The sequence below is a fragment of the Callithrix jacchus genome, chromosome 6, assembly GCF_049354715.1.
Source record: "Callithrix jacchus isolate 240 chromosome 6, calJac240_pri, whole genome shotgun sequence".
Classification (NCBI taxonomy): domain Eukaryota; kingdom Metazoa; phylum Chordata; class Mammalia; order Primates; family Cebidae; genus Callithrix; species Callithrix jacchus.
In genome coordinates, this window is record NC_133507.1 from 9,554,475 (window position 1) to 9,569,986 (window position 15,512).

The following is a 15,512-nucleotide window of genomic DNA, read 5'->3' on the forward strand; positions in this document are numbered from 1 at the left end:
GATCACGAGGTCAAGAGATCGAGACCATCCTGGTCGACATGGTGAAATCCAGTCTCTACTAAAAATACAAAAAATTAGCTGGGCACGGTGGTGCGTGCCTGTAATCCCAGCTACTCAGGAGGCTGAGGTAGGAGAATTGCCTGAACCCAGGAGGCGGAGGTTGTGGTGAGCCAAGATTGTGCCATTGCACTCCAGCCTGGGTAACAAGAGCAAAACTCCGTCTCCAAAAAAAAAAAAAAAAAAAAAAAGAATAATGGTCTCTGATTCCATCCATGTTGCTGCAAATGCCATTATTTTGTTCCTTTTTATGGCTGAGTAGTATTCCATGGTATATATATATACACCACGTTTTCTTTATCCACTCGCTGATTGATGAGCAATTTGGACTGGTTCCGTGTTTTTGCAATTGCACATTGTGCTGCTGTAAACATGGGTATGCAAGAATCTTCTTAGTACAATTACTTCTTTTTTTCTAGATAGATAACCAGGATTGGGATTGCTGGATCAAATGATAGATCTACATTTAGTTCTTTAAAGAATCTCCACACTGATTTTCATAGTGGTTGTACCATTACATTCCCACCAACAGTGTCAGAGTGTTTTCTTTTTACCATATCCTTGTTGTCTATTATTATTATTTTTTTTAGACGGAGGTTCGCTCTTGTTACCCAGGCTGGAGTGCAATGGTGCGATCTCGGCTCACCGCAACCTCCACCTCCTGGGTTCAGGCAATTCTCCTGCCTCAGCCTCCTGAGTAGCTGGGATTACAGGCACGCACCACCATGCCCAGCTAATTTTTTGTATTTTTAGTAGAGACGGGGTTTCACCATGTCGACCAGGATGGTCTTGATCTCTTGACCTCGTGATCCACCTGCCTCGGCCTCCCACAGTGCTGGGATTACAGGCTTGAGCCACCGCGCCCGGCCATTTTTTAAGTTTTTGATTATGATCATTCTTGCAAGAGCAAGTTGGTATCACATCGTGGTTTTGATTTGCATTTCCCTGATCATTAGTGATGTTGAGCATTTTTCCATATGCTCGCTTATTGGCCATTTGTATGTCTTCTTTTGAGAATTTGTCTATGATGTCCTTAGCCCACATTTTGATGGGATTGTTTTATTCCTGCTGATTTGTTTGAATTACCTGTAGATTCTAGATGTTAGTTATTTGTTGGGTGTATAGATTGTGATTTTCTTCCACTCTGTGGGCTGTCTATTAAGTCTGCTTATTATTTCTTTTGCTGTGCAGAAGCTTTTTAGTTTAATTAAGACCAATATATTTGTCTTTGTTTTTATTGCATTTGCTTTTGGGTTCTTGGGCATGTAGTATTTGCCTAAGACAATGTCTATAAGGGGTTTTCCAATGTTATCATCTAGAATTTTTATGGTTTCAGGTCTTAGATTTAAGCTTTTGATCCATTTTGAGGTGATTTTTGTATTAGGTGAGAGACGAGGATCCAGTTTCATTCTCTATATGTGGCTTCCCAATTATCCCATTTGTTCGATAGGGTGCCCTTTCTCCATTTTTATGTTTTTCTTTGCTCTTTCAAAGATCAGTTGGCTGTATTTGGCTTTATTTTGGGGTCCTCTATTCTGTTCCATAGGTCTGTGTGCCTATTTTTATACCAGTACCATGCTGTTTTGGTGACTATGGCCTTAAAGTACAGTTTAAAATTGGGTAATGTGATGACTCCAGATTTGCTTAGTCTTGCTTTGGCTATGCAGGCTCTTTTTGGGTTCCATGTGAATTTTAAGATTGTTTTTCTAGTTCTGTGAAGAATGATGGTGCTATTTTGGTGGGAATTGCATTGAATTTGTTGGTTGCTTTTGGCAGTATGGTTATTTTCACAATATTGATTTTACCCGTCCATGAGCATGAGATGTGTTTCCATTTGTTTGTATCGTCTATGATTACTTTCAGCTGTGTTTTGTAATTTTCCTTGTAGAGCTCTTTCACACGCTTGGTTAGGTATATTCTGAAGTATTTTATTTTTTTGCAACTATTGTAAAGGGGGTTGAGTCTTGATTTGATTCGCAGCTTGGTTGCCGTTGGTGTGTAGCGGAACTACTAATCTGTGTGCATTAATTTTGTATCCTGACACTTCGCTGAATGCATTTACCAGCTCTAGGAGCTTCTTGGATGAGTCTTTAAGGTCTTCTAGGTAAATGATCATATCATCAACGAAGAGGGACAGGTTGGCATCCTCTTTACAATTTGGATGCCCTTGGTTTCTTTCTCTTGTCTGATTGCTCTGGCTAGGATTTCCAGTACTTTGCTGAACAGAAGTGACAAAAGTGAGAATCCCTGTCTTGTTCTTGTTCTCAGAGGGAATGCTTTCAACTCTTCCCCATTCAGTATAATGTTGGCTGTGGGTTTGTCACAGATGGCTTGTATTACCTTAAGGTATGTTCCTTCTATGCCATTGTTTCTGAGGGTTTTAACTATAAAGAGATGCTGGATTTTATCAAATGCTTTTTCTGCATCTATTGAGAGGATCATCTGATTTTTGTTTTTAATTCTGATATGTAGTGTATCTCATTTATTGACTTGCAGATGTTACGTCATCCTCAATATGAAACCCACTTGATCATGGTGGATTATCTTTTTGATATGCTGTTGGATTTGGCTAGCTAGTATTTTGTTGAGGATTTTTGCATCTGTGTTCATCAGGGATGTCGTTCAAGATGGAATCTTGCTCTTGGCTGATTCAGCCCAGGCTGAAGTGCAATGTCATAATCTTGGCTCACTGCAACCTTTGCTTCCTGGGTTCCCTGGGTTCCAGTGGTTCTCCTGCCTCAGCCTCCTGAGTAGCTGGCTGCCCACCACCTCGTCCAGCCAATTCTTGTGTTTTTAGTAGAGCCAGGGTCTCGCCATGTTGGCTAGGCTGGTCTCGAGCTCCTGACTTAGGTGATCTGCCCGCCTTGGCCTCCCAAAGTGTTAGGATTACTGGCATGAGCCACTGTGTTTGGCTGGCTTTGCTTATTTTTTAAAATTCTTTTTTTTTTTTTGTCTTTGATGAATTGGGTTAAATTAGAAAGTCTTGTTTTCAAGCTCTGAAATTATTTCTTCTGCTTGTTCAATTCTTTTGCTGAGGCTCTCCAGTGCAATTTGCGTTTCTCTAAGTGTGTCCTTCATTTCTAGAAGTTTGAGTGTTTTTTATTTACACTGTCTATTTCACTGAGGATTTTTCCTTTTATATCCTGTATCATGTTTTTGATTTCTTTAAGTTGGACTTTTTCTTTCTTTGGTATCTCCTTGATTAGCTTAATAATTAACCTTCTGAATTCTTTTCTGGCAATTTAGAGGTTTCATCTTGGTTTGGATGCATTGCTGGCAAGCTGGTGTGATCTTTCTGGGGTGTTAAAGGACCTCGTTTTGTCATATTACCAGAATTGTTTTTCTGGTTCCTTCTCCTCTGGTTCCTTCTCCTTCCTTCCCTTCAGAGGGAAATTCTGGGATTCAAGCGCTGCTGTTCAGATCATGTTGCCCCACTGGGTGCTTCAGTTATGTGGTTTTCTCCCCCTCCCCCTAGGAATAGGGCTTCCTGAGAGCCAAACTGCAGGGACTGTTTTTGCTTTTCTGGGTCTAGCCATCCAGAAGAGCTACCAGGCTCTGGGCTGGTGCTAGGGAGTATCTGCAAAATCTTCAGGTGATCCGTCTTCAGATCTTTCAGCTGTGGTGGTAGCAGGGAAGTGAAGTGGACTCTGAGGGCCTTCAGTTGTATTTTTGTTTAGAGTGTTGGTTGGCCTCCAGTCAGGAGGTGGTGTTTTCAGGAGCGCATCAGCTGCCGTTGAATAGGGAGGAAGCAAACTTGTCCTAGGATTGCCCGGTTAAGTATTCCTAATTTTCTTTCTTTCTTTTTCTCTGCAATATTTTATAGTTTTTAATATATAGGTCTTTCACATCTTTTTTCAGACTTATTCCTGAGTATTTTATGCTATTGTTAATGATACTGTTTTTTAATCCTAATGTTTATTCATTGCCAGTCTATAGAAATACAATTGAAATTTGTGTATTGATCTTAGATCCTACAGTCTTGCTGAACTTAGTCAATTTTGTGTGGATTTCCTGTGAAGATGGGCATGCTGTCTGTGAATAAAGGCAATTTTACTTCTTCCTTTCCAACCTGGATTTATTTTTCTTGCCTGACTACGTCAGCTAGAATGTCTTGTACACTGTTGAAAAGAGCTGGTGAGAGCTGGCGAGAGCCGACACCCTTGCCTTGTTCCTGATTTTAGGAGAAAAGCATTTCAGTCTTTCACCATTAAGTCTGATGTTATCTGTAGGTTTTTTTCATAGGTGTCCTATATCAGGTTGAGGAAGGTCTCTTCTGTTGTCAGCTGAGAGGTTTTTAAATTTTTATCCGGAATGGCTATTGGATGTTATCCAAGGCTCTTTTTTAATGTCTTCTGACATGACCATATGATTTTTCCTTTATAGTTTATTAATATTGAGAATTGCAATGATTGACTTTAGAATATCACAGAAACTGAGATTCTGGTCATAGTTTCCCAGCCCAGCTTTGTACTTCAAAGCTTAATTGATTTTGGAAGAAAGTTCTAGGCGACATATGTGAGAAAGGGAGAAACCCATAAACTGCTGGTGATTTGAAAAATATTTATTACTGAGTACTTGCTATGTGTCGAGTAGTGGCTCAGGTGCTGTGTGTTAAAATACACACTCCTGAGATGTGGTGCCCAGACAGGGACTGTTACAAAGAAATCCCGGGGTTATTTAAAAAACAAAGGCCTTGCTTATCCCTTCCCTCTCTAGATAGCAGGGCACACTTTGACATCTGGACTTTTGTTGCTGTTATTATTGTTTTTAATCAAACCTACATAAACCTGGGGATTCGAACTAACTCCAGAGAGGAATGACAGCCAATGACTGCAGAGACAGACAGGTTTCACGTTTCCTTGTCTCTGGCCACTTGACAGTTCATGGAGTCTTCAGAAAGTTCTAATTTCATCAAATTGTTTTCTTTATTTAGTCATTTATTCATTAACCATAACCAAGTGCATATAACGTGCCAGGGCTCTCCTAGGCCCTTGTCTCTTTCCAAGAACTCTTTGAATTACTGCAATACGAGTTCAAGCACAAGTGGGAAAGATCCAGCTCAACTCTCCATTTTACAGATGCGAAAACTGAGGCTCTGAGAAGAGAAAAAAGTCACCCTAGACTACAGTCAGAGAGTCGCTGCAGCCACCACGTGATCCATGCACACGTAAGTTGGCCTTCCCTTTTTCTTCCCATTTCCCCCTTTAATGATAGAGGCTGCGGCTCTGGTGTCCCAGGGTTTGAATCAAATCCCAGCTCCCCTACTGACCATCGTGCAACCTTGATGAACACAACGCTTATTTCTGGCACTACTGCCCTGAGTATAGAATGTGGTAAGTAATGACACCTACGCCAAAGCGTTACGGTGAGGCCACTGCTTCTTGCCTATTTGCTCCTGCGTCTAGCTTTCCGACGCATGCATTGATGGTCACCATGTCCCACAGAGAAAGAAGTGGGAGCCATGCTCACTCATTAAATCCCTTGGACCCAGTGGGAAACTTTGTATCTTTGTTGACATTACATTTTTATCTATGAGGTGAGATTCTTCACGAGACATTTACAAGACGTAGTCAATGTTTTAAGATTTTATAACTCTCAGGGAAATAATGTATTGAGTCACCTGGGCAAGTCATTAGCATTTCTCAGCTCACTTTTTCCATCTATTAGTGAGAGAGAATAATTTTTTCCTGACAGAATTATTATAAGAATTAAACACTTATTTGTGTATGTTGTTATACAAATGCCATCCTAGTTGTAAAAACAAAGATAATATGTATATTAAAGGAAGAACCATTCTGGAATTTTAAAAATATTCATTAATTTTTTTAAGTAATACATTCGATGGTTAAAGAAAATGATACAAAAGTCCCTAAAGTGTGAAATAATGACAGCTTGCCCACATGTCTCGTCTCAGACTCACAGCTAGAAGCGATCCTTTTAACTGTTTCTGGTTTTAGTTTGTCTGATCATTTTCTTCATGCCATTAAAAAATTATGCCTAACATTTTTTATATGTCAAGATTACATATGGCAAGCGATATATTGCTATGATGGATAAGGATTTACCTCATTTTCATCACGTTCCCATCTCAATATAAGAAATTTTATTTCTTTTATTAATTACCTTTGTAAATTCAAAATATGCATGCATATCTTTACTTCTTATCTAGGCAATATCTTTCTCTTCACTTGGGAAGATGAGGGTACTTGCCCTTATGTGTTTCTTTATTTCTTTGCAACTTCCGTCTCTTCTCCTTTGTTATTTACGCTTTTACTCTGACGTTGTTATGGATGACAACTTTTACAATTGATTCTGCAGCCAGAATGATACATTCTGCTATTTCTTTCTGGTTGATTCTAAAAGTTAAAAATCACACTGTTCACATGATGATTTTGATATAAATGTTATACAAATGTTTTCTGCAGCTAAGCATGTCTTATGATTGTATTTCCCCTTCTTGTGTGATATTTTGGCTCTTTTTCTCTTTCCTCTGTCTTTTGGGTGTGTGTACTTCTGTTTAGCTTCTGGACACTGGGACTTCCATATCTTCTCTGATGGTGTCAACAGCCCAATATAAGCACCACATTCACTGTTTCTTAGGGAAGCTAAACAGTCCCATTCCTGGACCTATACCATGGATGGGTAGAGAGGCCACACACAGGGACCAAGCAGCCCTGTGGTTGCTCTTGCAGATGTACTTAGCCTGCTCAGCCTACAGGTTGATTTAGGGTCCCCTAAATTTTTTTATGGCCACTTCCTGCACACCTCCATCAGATGAATGCTTTCATATAAATCTTTAATGTGCCTTAGAATTAATTTTAGTTTGTGTTATGACTCTATAGTTGTTAGGTATTGCTGCATAGCATACTACCCCAAAACTTAGTGACTCAAAACCCTAATAATAATTTATTTTCTCTTGGTTTTTTAACAGTCTGGAATTCAGCCAGGGTGGACACAGTGGGAAAGGCTTGTCTTTACTCATTATTAGCGCTACTCATGGTGTTTGGGGCAGATTCTAAGGCTGGGAGCTGAGATAATTGGAAGGCCTGACTGAGGCCAGAGGATCTGCTTCCAAAGTGACTCACTCACGTGACAAGGTCGTTGGTTCTGGGAAACTGGTCTTCTTTCCGTGAGGTGCCTATCCACACATGGGCTTCTCTGCAGGGCTGCTTGAGTGTCCTCATGACATGGCTGCTGATTCCCGAAAAAGCAATCCAAGGGATCCAAGAGCAACATTCAGGAATAAGTCCTATCCTTTTTATGATCTAGCCTCAGAACTCACCAAGCGTCACTCCCATTACACCCTATTCATTAGAAGCAAGTTAGTAATTCCAGCACACTTTCCAGGCAGAGGGATTAGGTACCACCTGTTGAAGGGAAGAGGGTCATAAATAGAGGATATATTTTTGAACCACCACAGACTCTAACTTAGGTTTGTACAAGTACATCAACAGCTGTCCAAGACCACAGATTGAGTACTCTATCATTACTCTGTCAATGTGAGCCATTGCTATTTGCATTTACTAAGAATGTGTGTTATTACCACTGACCTTCCAGTGGGACAAGATGTGGAAGTAGAAGATGGTGCTATTGATGATCCTGGGCCTGTACAGGCCCAGGCTAATGTGTGTTTGTGTCTTAGTATTTGACAAAAAGTTTAAAAAGTAAGAACTAAATAAACAATTTAAAAATAGGAAAAAAAGCTTGTAGACTAAGGACATGAAGAAAGAAAATATTTTTGTCCAGCTGTACAATGTGTTTGTATATTTAAGCTGTTATTACAAGAGTCAAAAATATCAAAAATGTATTAGGTAGAAAAGTTACACTTAGCTAAGGTTAATTTATTACTGAAGGAAAGAAAATTTAAAAAAATAAATCTAGTGCAGGCTTAGTGCACAGGGCTTTTCAGTCTATGGTGGTGTACAGTAATGTCCTAGGCCTTCATATTTACTTACCCAGAGCAACTTCCAGTCCCCTAAGCTCCATCCTTACGATAAGTGCCCTGGACAGGTGCACCATTTATAATCTTTCATACCATACTCTCACTGTATCTTTTCTATGTTTAGAGACACAAATACTTACCATTGTGTTGCCTAAAGTGTTCAGCACAGCACCACACTGCACAGGGTTGTAGTCTAGAAGCACACCCTATAGCCTGGGTGTGTAAGTAGGCTATGCCATCTAGGTTTGTCTAAGTACACTTTATATTGTTTGCACAATGATGAAATTGCCTAATGATGCATTTCTCAGAACATATCCTCATTGGTAAGCAACAGAGGACTGTGCACGAGAGTTTGTTTTTGTTCTTCAGTCTGTCCTTGCAGTAATTATAGCTTAGTCTATCAGACAAGCTGCTTTTCTTGAGCAAAGAAAGAACTAGGAAAGAAAGAAGGCTCTGGAACCCTGAGGGGCAATGCTGAAAGGGGAGAAATATCCCTAGGAAGGACAATGAAAACTATGCAGCGTCTTACAGTTGTTCTCAGGGAGGAGAGGGGGTGGAATGCAGCTCGGTGGTGCCTGGCACTAAGGGCCCTCATCCTGCTGATTGAGGCGTGTGGGGACCGCCAGTGCTGTCTCCTGGTAGATGCTGCCTCTGGTCTCCCTGCAGAAGATGCCACAGGAGTTGCCTTTTCACGCATGGGGACACTTGAAGGCCCTGGGCACTCAGCTCTGAGGCTGGCTGAGATCTCAGTAGCACCGCCTTGTGGAGGGGAGAGGCAAGCTGATGGGGGAGAGGAGGGCACAGAAGCACTCCTGACCGGACCAGTAATAGCTAGACTGAAAAGTCTGTGTTAAAGGGATAGTCACTTGGACGTCTTCTGCAATGTCCCCAGAAGGGCCTGTCCGAGTCAGCACGCATGAAGGGCCGCGGGGATTTCTGGACAGTGACCATTCCAGAGTGAGGCAGGAAGGCTAAGGAGACTGGGGCGCCCATTCATGGTGAAGCAGTTGCTGCCAGTGCCCTAGAACCCAGGAGGAAGCACACAGGCCCCGCAGACAGTGGTTGGCAAGATTCACTCGGGAATTAGGATGCTGGCCAAATCGCTGAATTTGAGGCTGGAATCCAAGCTCAACAGGAAAGGGGCGAAATACAAATTAGAAAAACAGGGCTTTGGAGCAGGGAGGGGGCCAGTGCCTGCATTTCCCACCGATGCTGGTTTAGGAAGAACTGACTCATGCTGGCCACCTGATGCTGGAGGGGATGTGGCATCTCATTGGCTGCCAGGGAGCGGGATTGGCTACTCCAGGAACCAATGAAGCAAGTCTCAGAGGAGGTTGTCATGGTGGACTCTCCCACTTACCCTTGTTCCTCTCACCTTTACCCTTGGATGCCTTGGGGCAAAGGACTTCTTCCACCTATAAACAGAGTTTACACATGGGTCTTGGAACCTGGGCACACCAATCCCCAGCTAACAAAATCCCTGAATTGGGGAAATTGAGAGGGTCAAGTTTGGCCCAAGAATCCACAGTCCTCCTTGGACTGTGGCACTGCACCGTGGCTCTGGGCAGAGCCTCTGCTGTCTTAGGGCTGGGTGGTTTCAATGTCTATCACGGTGATGGCGACCTGCACCCCAACAGGACTGCTCTGTGTGAAGCACTCAGGAGAGCCCCTGCAACCAACCTGCCATGGGTCATCTCCTGAAAACGGGTGAGAAAAAGTCACTTCATCACAATTGAGCTGTTCACAAAAAGCTGGAAAGGTTAGGAGCGATGTCTATTTCAAGGGCAAAAAATTGCTTTGACCCTGAGGACCCTGAAGGCAAGATTTTCAGCTCTCGAGACAACAGGGATCAGATTCAGAAGGACACTGCCCCTATGAGGCTCTTGTTTGTCTTGTTTTTAATTCCCCCCCTCCGCCCCGAGACCTCAGTGGTCCCTCTGTGAAACAGGATTCAGCCTTGCTGGTCCACAAAATTAAGACAAGGCATCGGCTGGGCACGGTGGCTCAAGCCTGTAATCCCAGCACTTTGGGAGGCCGAGGCGGGTGGATCACGAGGTCAAGAGATTGAGACCATTCTGGTCAACATGGTGAAACCCCGTCTCTACTAAAAATATAAAAAAATTAGCTGGGCATGGTGGTGTGTGCCTGTAATCCCAGCTACTCAGGAGGCTGAGGCAGGAGAATTGCCTGAACCCAGGAGGCGGAGGTTGCGGTGAGCAGAGATTGTGCCATTGCACTCCAGCCTGGCTAACAAGAGCGAAACTCCGTCTCAAAAAAAAAAAAAAAAAAAAGACAAGGCATCTTGTGTGTGCTAAGTTGAAACAAGATCTTAGGAAAAGAGTAATGATTTCTTTTTAACAACATTTTTTACTGTAGTAAAATGTACATACCATAAAATTACCATTTCGATGTGTAAGTTCAGTGGCATTAAGTACATTCACACTGTCAGAGGTGTTTGAGCCAGAGAACCAGAGTGACTCCATCTTGAATGGGGGCTGGGCAAAATGAGGCTGAGACCTGCTGGGCTGCACTCCCAGGAGGGTAGGCATTCTTAGTCACAGGATGAGATAGGAGGTTGGCTCATTGGCTGCCAGGGAGGTAGATTGATTATCCCAAGAACCAATGAGTTCAAGTCTCAGAGGAGGTTTCACCAGATACAGGTCAGGAAGCGCCTGCTGATAAAACATGATGTGGTAAAGAAGCTGCCGAAACCTACCAAAACCAAGATGGTGACAAAAGCAACCTCTGCGGGTCCTCACGGCTCATTATACGCTAATTATAATGCATTAGCATGCCAAAAGACACTCCCACTAGTGCCATGACACCTTACAAATGCCATGGCAATGTCTGGAAGTCACTCAATACGATCTGAAAAGGGGAGGAACCCTCAGTTCCGGGAACTCCCCGTCCTTTCCCAAAAGCTCATGAATAGTACTCTTTGCTTATCACATAACCGAGAAATAACCATAAGTATACTTGATCCAGCTGTCCCTGCTGCTGCTCTGCCACGGAGCAGCCACCCTTCTATTCCTTTACTTTTCTTAATAAACTGGCTTGCATTTGACTCTCTTGGCTCGCTCTTGAATTTCTTCCTTCATGAAGCCAAGAACCCAGCCTCCCGGGCTGAACCCGTTTCGGGGTCATCCTGTTGACACAGTCATCACCACCATCTATTTCCAGAACTTTCCCATCATCCCTGAAAAACTCTGGACTAATTAAACACTAACTTCCTCTTCACCCTTCCCCTCAAGCCCTGGCAACCACCATCCTCCTATCTCCATAAATCTGACTACTCCAGGTACCTCGTGTAAGTGGAATCTTACAATATTTGTCCCTTGTGACTGCTTTTTTCACCTAATGATTTAAGGTTTATCTATGTTGTGGCATGTGTCAGAATTCCCTTCCTTTTTAAGGCTGAATAATACCCCGTTGAATGAATAGATCACATTTTTCTTCCTTTTTTTTTTTTTTTTTTGAGACGGAGTTTCGCTCTTGTTACCCAGGCTGGAGTGCAATGGCGCGATCTCGGCTTACCGCAACCTCCGCCTCCTGGGTTCAGGCAATTCTCCTGCCTCAGCCTCCCAAGTAGCTGGGATTACAGGCACGAGCCACCATGCCCAGCTAATTTTTTGTATTTTTAGTAGAGATGGGATTTCACCATGTTGACCAGGATGGTCTCCATCTCTTGACCTTGTGATCCACCCGCCTCGGCCTCCCAAAGTGCTGGGATTACAGGCTTGAGCTGCTGCGCCCGGCTAGATCACATTTTTCTTACCCACTCCTCTGTTGATAGACTCCTGGGTTGCTGTCACTCCTTGGCTATCTTGAATAATGCTGCTATGAATACGCGTATGCAAATACCGGTTTGAGTTCCAGCTTTTAATACTTTTGGGTATATGTCCAGAAATGGATTTGCTGGGTCATAGGGTAAATCTGTGTTTAATTTTTGGAGGAATAGGCATCCTGTTTTCCATGGAAACTGTACCATTTTACGTTTCCACAAAATTATTTTTTATATTTGCCTCCCCCCACTAGATAGAACATAGAGAAGTTACTTTTTCATTTCTAACCCCCCAGCACCAGGAACAGTGTCTAGTTCATAACAGAACTCCAGAGAGAACTGTGGAAAAAGGAGGACAATTTCATTCCTGCAGCCTCCTCATCTGGCATCTCAGAAAGTAGGCAATGAAAAAGGGCTGAAGGAACTAATGAGTTCATGAATGAATGCAGTTACCATTGCTTTTCCCAATGTCTGGCCTATGACTGAGGACAGACATTTCTGTAAATCAGCTGTTTAGTTAAATGTACACCCCTGGCCACTTTTGTTCATCCAGAAGCTTCACCGTAATGCTACTTCGAAGATATCGTTTTCTGTAAATCAGATCATATCTGTGATGAGAATGACATAGGGTCGTGTTCTGGACTCTCTCCATCCCCCGCCCCACAGCCTAATTTATAAAGCGCATTTTATTCAGGACCACATTGGGGTATGCTGGATGTATAGGATCTCTTCCAGAACACAGGATAATGGCGCTCTTTTCTGGGGATGGTGTGGTTCCATTGTCAGATTATAGGTGTGTCATCCGCAGGAACTGGTCTCACTATTCAGCCACTGGTCAAAAGATTGGTTCAAGATCAACTCTTTGAAAAGTCAAAGTATTACTTTGGCAAATGCTTTTTTGATATTTCTCAACTAATTTATCTCGAAAAGTTCACCATGAAGTCGAATTGCCTAAGCTTATACACTGCACGGGCACTGAGGTGCAATTTTTGGGGCTGTTGGTGGGCGTCAGCAATGCCTGCTTCCAATACATTGCAGCTATGCTCAGTGACATGGGCCTTGCAGGGCTGGCTTCTTTTGTCCAAGCGTTGAAGCTGATCTACAATCCTTTTCCAAAAAGAAAATGTTTTCTTTTCTGATAGGTCACCATCAACTGCAGCACAGGCAGCTGTGGGGTTTCACAGTTTGCGGAAGCACACGCCAGCCTTGCCCTGTTCTGTGCTTGTTCACAGTATATGGCTTTGGCCTCGTTCAGCATCAGCGAGTAGCTGTTCCTCGGGTGCTGGAGTTGGGTTTAACCCTGGCTTTCAGCTGGCCAATCCTCACCAGGAGCTTCGGCAGGGGTAGTAGTACTCTGGTGAATAGTGTGAGGACATCTGATCACATATGAGCTTGGCTGCACTCGACTAAACCCAGACCACAGCAGTTTATCCAAATAGGGTTAACCAAACAAGTACAACGTGTACCCAAATGATAGCAGTGTCTCATGATCCTTCCATCATACACTGGATGATTTTTTAATTCAAGGTCAAACACAAACAAAAGCAGACTTGAACCATTCTCATCCATCTTTGAAAGTGCACCTCATTCCGTGGTCTCACTCTTTGAAGTGGTCTGCTGAACAGCTGGATGCACGGTCTGGAACTGGGAAAAGAGTGCCTTAGTCCATTCCTGCTGCTGTGACAAAATACCTTAGGCTTGGTAATTTAGGAATAATTTATTTCTCACAGTTCTGGTGGCAAGGTCAAGGTGCTCACAGATTCAGTGTCTGGCAAGCTCTCTGCTTCCAAGATGGCACCTTGCTGCTGCATCCTCCGAAGAGGACAAATGCTGTGTTCTCATATGGCAGAAGCAATGCAGGGAAAGAGGGCCAGGAAGCTCTCTTGAGCCTCTTTAATAAGGGGCATTAATTCCATTCATGAAGGGGGAGCCCTCATGATTTTGGCCCTTAACCCAAAAGTCCCACCCATTAATACCACCACAAAGAGGGAAGTTTCACCACAAACTGTGGAAGGACATAAACATTCAAACCATGGCACAGGGGCTGGGCTAGGGGATGTCTCCATAAAGTGGGTACATGTCCACTCCCAAAAGAAAGGGATGAGAAGAGGAATGTGAGATCATCACTACATCGAGAGAAAGGAGAGTCGAGCAGAGGAGCGTAGTGGCCATGGTGGGCATGGCGACGGCTCAGATAAAGAAGGCGGTTGCGGATTTTCCTGTTGCATGCTTGGGTCCAGTGGTGGAGCACAACCACATGCTCGCTGAGAGTAGAGAGTTTACCTAGGCCCGTAGTTCTGCCTGACAACTGCAGTGAAAAGGCACAGGGAGGGTGCTGAGCATAGTGGCAAGAGTGTTTTCGGAGTGATGGAGGCTGGAATGTAAGCTGGGTGGGGGCGAGTGAGGAGAGGCCGGTGGGTTGGGAGATGCAGTCTGAGAGGCCTCTGAGGTAGGAGCATCTGGACAAGTGTGCCGGGAGGACAGGAGGCCGTGCTCAGAGGTGGATGTTCAAGTTTTGGAAGGTGGAACAGCTAGGGGTGATGACAAGGTCTAGGATGTGACTTTGAGAGTGGACAGTTGGGGTGGCATAGCACAGAAGGTCACTGAAGGAGGAAATTGAGGAGCCTAGACCCCACGGTGGGGGATGGGAGTTGTCTATATGTGTATGTGTTAGGGGTCAAGTTTGGCTGCATGTAACAGACAACCCAAATAGCAAGAGCTCAAATGAGACAAGAGTATTTCTTCTGACATAGCAAAAAAGTGCAGAAGCAGAGAGCTCAGGTCTGGCATGGTGATTCCAACATGTCATCAGCAACCCAGAGTTCATTGATCTTTTTGCTTCCCAGGGGTATGGCACTCTTTCTTCCTCATGCTTACCAGATGGCTGCTGGAATTCCAGCAATCACATGCAAATTCTAGCAATGAGCAAAGAGGAAGAGACGCGGTGAAAAGGAGGTGTACAGCAGCAGAAGGAAGCTCCTCAAATGAACCCTCCTAGACCTCCAGCTAGTAGCTTTTTCTATTGCAGTGGCCAGAACTGTGACAAGTGACCATCATTAGGGGAAAAAAGAGGCTGAGAAATGTAGAAGTTTGTTGCCACCTTATAGTTTCAAAGGAATTCCTTTCATAAGTACAAAATGCTCAGAGAAGAGGCAGAAGATCTAGGCTATGGGGCAGCAGCTCCTAAGTGCAGAGTGGGCAGGTCTCAAGACTGAGGAGTGTTGGGATTCACTCAGTGTGGTTGGCAAAATATTAAGGGAAATACTAGGGAGAGTTGTAAGATTATAGTCTCAAACCTGGAAGGCCGAAAGGTTTTAATGGGACAGGATGAAGGCAGCCTGTTCTTACCTTAGAGCATTAGGTCATAGGGTGAAGATTTGGGAAAATAGAAGCTTCTGCAGTTAAGTCTGTTTACCCACATCCCTTTGTCTCTATTTTACTTGTTTACTGATGTAAACTTTGTGTTGGATGGTCCTCTCAGGGGGAGGTCGAAGGGGGATTACCTGTTAATGGTGTTTGTTCTGGGCCTGGGAACCAAAACCTTTTATCATTCATAAAACCACTCTTTTAACCATGTTAATTATCCACAAGCATGTTAACTTAGAACCTCCGTCATTAATTCTATACTGAATACATGTGAGGAAGGATAGCTAGTGAGGGGTCGGTTAGCTGCAATCGCCCTCTGAGAGCAGCTGACGACCTCCCTAACCCACGTGTGCTCTTTACTGCATG

General features: G+C 43.6%; 1 pseudogene; it reads left to right on the plus strand.

The window, feature by feature from the left end:
• The first annotated feature begins 8,554 nt into the window (after positions 1 to 8,554).
• LOC100406951 (uncharacterized) lies at positions 8,555 to 9,700 on the plus strand (annotated as a pseudogene).
• Positions 9,701 to 15,512: the final 5,812 nt, after the last annotated feature.